Consider the following 5,718-nt stretch of genomic DNA (forward strand, 5'->3'; position numbering starts at 1 on the left):
TCTCCCCAAGTCTCTATTAACATACATGAGTGAATAAATGAATGAGAGAGAAGAGGCAAATCTTTAGTGCAGAAGTATTGCAAATAATTCACCCAGATGATTCTCCTTCAAGAAGGGTCTAACTCTCCATCCTTAAGTGTGGGCTGTGACATAGTGACCTCCTTCCAAAGATTTCAGTATGAAAAGGGGGAAAAGAGTAACTTTACAGAGGTAAAAGCTGACAAGCACTCCTTTGGTTAACAGCAAGGTTAAGGTCAACAGCGATAAATCATGTTGATGGCACATACTCTTGATCTGATATGCTTAGAATGGCACCGTTTCTTCTGTGGTCTTCCTCCCCAAAGCCCATAAGCCCATTAACGCCAAGCATCAAGTCTTTTGTAGTATCTGTTCTTATCAGTTTAGTATCTGATATGTCTTCAATCGGAGGACAAAAAAAGAAAAAAGAAAAAAGAAAAAATACACTAGATGAACCCCAACTTACAGTCTACAAATTCCCTGACCAGCTCTCCTCAAAGCTGTCAAGGTCTTCAAAATACAAGGCAAGCCTGAGAAACTGTTATAGCCCTAAGGAGCCTAAAAAGACGTAGACCAATTGTAACCTGTTCTTCTAGATGGGGTCCTAGAGCAGGAAAACGACACTAAGTAAGAACTAAAGGAAGTTGAACAAAGCACGGTTTTAAGCTACCAATAATGTGTTGACATTGTGACAAATGTGCTGTGATAATGTGTGATGTTAACAATAGAAGCTGGATGGAGGTAAACAGCAAATCTCTGTACCATCTTTGTCATTTTTATGTCAGTCTGAAACTATTCAAAAAATTCAAAAAATTCATTAAAAATTTTCTAAGTCTCATATCCTAGCCTAAATTGCTGTGTTCTCTGAAGCGAGTCAGGTTCCACGTAGTCCGGTGGTGATGGTCCCCTGAGTGCACGTCAACTTGGGCAGATGCTGTGTCTTGTTTCAGTGTCCTGCGCACAGCCTCATTTGGCAGGGACTTCAAAGGCACCAGGATTAGGGGCATTTCTGAACATTTATTGCTGTTCCTAGATCCTGACTCCCTTCCTGAAATCCCTGGAGATCTAATTATTTATTCCTAACCCAGTGTCACGCCGCCAGCGCCCTGTAACTGTAATCACCACATTCCTGGCCTCTGCTCTGACCTCCTTCCTGCCTCTCCCCACTTGATATATTTCTGAAGAAGAATCAAAGCTTTTAGTTCTGCAAGGAGACTTAGACCACATAGTCAAATCCTTCCACAATATACATATCAGGAAATTGAGATCCAGGGAAATGGAGGGCTCACTGCTAGTCGTGACCTTATGGGCAAACTGACCCCTGGTTTGGTATCAAGGTGGAGCTTGGCCCCTTCTGGACCACCTGGCCAATCCCAACAGTAGCTCTGTTTTGGATTTCATGTTTTACGTGTTATGCACCTTGTGGGTGCATGTGTGTTGCAGTGTGTGCCTGTGTCTATTTCTTTGAAGTTTGAGTCTGAAGTCCTTAGGATTTTTCTCTTATTGTACCTTGCAGTGTTTTTTCCAAGGCTGCCAAATGGGAACACTCAACCGTCAGTCAAGGAACAACTATGGGCTAAAAAGACACTTTTGGTTTTTTAAATATTTTTTCCAAATCTTTTGGAGTAAATAGAATATAAAATATTTATCCAGTTTCTTTCTCCTTGGTCACTAAAACTCCTACAACTCCTTTCCAAAAGAGAAGATAAGCCTGCATTTGATTCATTAGTTAATGCAGCAGAGTGTGAAAAATAGAATTAATTTTGATTTTTAAGCCTTGGTCTATATTTTAGAAACAGGGGTCATGTTTTTCCTCATCAAAATGAACCTGAAAATATTATACATTTGAATGAATGATTGACCATGTGAAGTTACCCCCATTTGGATGATATGGTAAAATTTTTAGAAGCAATCTCCAAGAAAGCAATCTAAATTTAGATTTGTGTTTTGGGTAAGATGTTGCAGGCTCTCAAAATAATATATTTACTCTAGAACTTTTGTAAATTGTCCCTTGGCAGTCTCAACAATAACAATAAAAATGGGGACATCTCTGAAAGTACACTCCTGGTACAGAGGTGTGGAATTCTTGACTCTTCTGTGTGGTCATACATTTGCAAATACCTATGCTGGCAATGTGCTATTTTTTTCCTTTCCAAAAATCACTTAAGACTTTTTAGTCAGAAAAAAAAAAAAGAGGATGAAATCAATTAGCACCTCCCTGAAACAATCCCACCAAATCTCACAATATATTTTAGACGTAGAAAAAAAAGATATTTGGGATTTGGACATGGCTGTACACAAAAACTTAGGGTGACTTTTAAAAGTACTAATATATTTCAGTGCTTTGGAGTCCTCAAAGGCAATCATGTCTGATATTTACACTAACTCCCATTAACAAAGGACAGTCAGAAGGCAGGCCAGGACAAGGGGCTCCCCCTCCCTAAGAGAAAACCACCCTTAAAAGGATTTTACACCCCCCCTGGAAGGAGGTAGGTAGATGACAGAAACCTGATTGGGTGATAGGCACGTGGAGGTTAATCAGGGTTTATATGGCCAACAAGCCCACATAAACGCCTAGACTTAGAAACTCCCTGTGGCAACCCTCCCAGGTCCCCTCCCCCTCTTTGAGACCTTTGTACTATCTCTCAGTAAACTCTGTTTTGCTGCCCACCGCTCTTCATCCGGTCTGCCTCTTCATTCTTCGAGGTGGCGCAACCAAGACCCGCGGGCACTGAAGGAAAAGAAATCCTGTAACACCATCAAAGCAATGATCTGATCACTCAGATTTCAAGGAAAAACACATTTGTGCCTGCCAAATCTCTGTGATCCCTTTGATGTTCAGCATTGAGAAAAGGTTACTTGAAAATTGTAGCTATTTCCTAGAATTGACCATGGTAAAGTAGATCGAGATCATCTTTTCAATGAAAATGATAGATAAAATACTCTACAGGGTTGGGAAGGAACAAACTGTCATTGCAAGCAGTAGCATGAAGGAATCTCACAGACATAACGTGGGGCTAAATGAGGCAGTCGTGTGAGTCCTTTTGTATCAAGCCCAGAAACAGGCAGAACTAATCTACGGAGTCACGGTGTGGTTACCCTTTGGGGCTAGTGTTTGGGGGGCATGGAGAGCCTTCCGTGGTTCTCATAGCATTCTCTGTCTTGATCTGGGTGCTGGTAACACAGGTGTGCTATTTAAATTAATTGAGCTGATTGCATTTACGATATGGGCACTTCCCTCTGCCTGAGTATAAAACACTGTTCAACAAAAAATTTAAGACACTCTGACAGTCTTTGCCTCAAGGGACATGACTTTTCGCCCAAGGTTCTTGGTAAAGTCAATCCGCATTCTATCAAAGAAACTTAAATGGTGATTATGAACACACTAAAAGTTTCGCCTGGATTTTAAGATTGTTCCTTCAGACGTCAGCTATGGCCTAAGTGATTACGAGGGTCTTTGCTAGGTAGCAATTTGAGAAAGCCACTTGCTCCCAAGTGCAGCAGTTCTAGGCATCTTGTTGCATTTTTTCTAATGTTGGTTGTCAGAAGCATTTTGGATGTATTGAAGTCAAGGGGATTTTGCATAAAATCAGGTAGAGAATTGAATCTTGATTGCCTGGAAATGCTATTGTCATATGGGCATGATTTAGTCCCACTTCCGCCAAAATGAAATTGCTCTGTAGACAGAGTATTTTCTTAAGGAAATGAGTCAAATATATACAGCAAGTGAAGGCCAGAAGCATCTTACTGTGTTTTTACTGTGTTGATTTCTTAGAACCCATCCAACTTCTGGCATTAAATTTACCTCAGTAAGAACTTTACTGTTATCTAGGGGACACTATACTTTTCCATTAATTCCATCCAACTTTCCTTGAAGCAAATAAGCCGAGCTGCACAAAGAATGCAAGTTTCGACTTGGCATGCTAGCAAATAAAACTGGTATTAGCACAAATGGTTATTTAGCACTAAAAATAGTTCAGATTGTCTATCATTTCAATTTTTAAAAGAAAGCCATTTAAAATTGATCGTGAAACATAGGATTTAGTATCATTACACAGTGTGTGCGATGTAGCAGGTTTGAAAATACTTAGTGGATATCCTGGAAGCTCTTATCACAGTAGACCACTGCGCATTCAAAAATCTGTCCATCATTTGGTGGTTGCTATAGCAACAGCCTTATTCCAGAGAACAGGGTCGCTCTGCTGGCTCACAGGAAACTCTAGGCTTGCTTTCCTCCTCTGTCAAGGCAGAAACCACCATTTCAAGTTGGTGGGGCATAACATCTACCAGGAAATACGGTCCGGAGGCCATGAACAGAGGGCCTTTCTGCAGCCTCGTGTTTATTTGCTTACAAGTTACATAATGATGCCTCACCAGGTAGATGCCTTGTAATGACTTCTTGAAGCTTTGGTTTTTGATCAAGAATCTATATTAAGAAAAGCAATTTTACATCATTTAAACATCAGTTTTGCTCTTTCTCTGCTGCCAGAAATCTTGTTACCATCTCCTGGCTGTCATCAGGCCTCGTTATGCCTGGAGGGAAGTTCTGATGCTACCCGTGGAAATTCCTGCTAATGTTCTCCAGATGGGATGGGCCGACGGTGGTTTCCAGGCCGGAAGCTTGCCAGGCCGGAAGCTTGCTCTGACTGATGAGGAAGAGGCTCTCTTTCACATGTTTGATACTGGCCCACTGTTGTCCCATGTTTCAACATGTGGATTTAATTCTGAGTCAGCACACTAGAAGTATGGCTGTCCAGTGTTCATTATAAAAGCTCAGGGTCATGTAGGAATAAATCCAGGAGTCTCTAGATCTGTATAGCTTTTTGCCTTTAAATGCCCTTAAAAATACCCATTAAAAAGCAAAAACAATAGAAACGTCTCTTTGTATGGTGGATTTATGGGTTGTGATATTTTTCTTTTTTTCCATTCAGTTTCCTACAACCATGGCATATTATTAATAAAGAAATGTATACCTTAATATTTAAATTACTGCAATTTTAACTCTTCATCTTGCAATAGTTTTTTTTTTAAGATTTATTGATTTATTTTAGAAAGTTGAGAAGTGCCTGTGAGTGGGAGGAGGGGCAGAAGTAGACTCCCTGCTGAGCATGGAGGAGACTGACATTGAGGACATCGCCAGGCTCTATCTCAACACCCACAACATCACTTAAGCCAAAACCAAAAGTCGGATGCTTAAACAACTGAGCCATCCAGGTGCTCCCATCTTGCAATAGTTTTAAATCTATAAAAAAGTTGCGAAACTAGAGCAAAGAATTCCTGAATTCCTTCATCAAACCACATCAACTGTTAACATTTTCTGAAAACACAGTACAATTATTAAAAGCTTTATTCATTGAAATTCTACAGTATGAAGGTGGTTTCCCTTTATCATCTATCTCTATCTATCTATCTATCTATCTATCATCATCATCTATCCCTTTCATCTATCTTTATGTCAATATGAATATTTTCGTTCTATGGATTAGAATCCCTTTCTATAATTATTTTATTGCTCAAATTATCCCACATTTGGACCTCGGGAGTTCTTTCAAGATGTCTCATGTGTCCTTTTGCCATCAATGATGGTGTCACTCTTTGAGCACCCCCTTATTCTTTGGTGCCTGAGGATACTACTAGTTTGTCAATGAAGGTGATGTGGAAAAGGTAGCTTTCTACCCGCACCTCAGAAAAGGCTAAGAT

At 40.1% G+C, this 5,718-nt stretch overlaps 1 pseudogene; it reads left to right on the forward strand.

Moving 5' to 3' along the window:
* Window positions 1–379: 379 nt before the first annotated feature.
* Window positions 380–432, forward strand: LOC121101106 (annotated as a pseudogene).
* The last annotated feature ends 5,286 nt before the right edge of the window (window positions 433–5,718 follow it).

The sequence above is a fragment of the Ursus maritimus genome, unplaced genomic scaffold (genome assembly GCF_017311325.1).
Source record: "Ursus maritimus isolate PB19 unplaced genomic scaffold, ASM1731132v1 scaffold_6, whole genome shotgun sequence".
In the NCBI taxonomy this organism is placed as follows: Eukaryota; Metazoa; Chordata; class Mammalia; order Carnivora; family Ursidae; genus Ursus; species Ursus maritimus.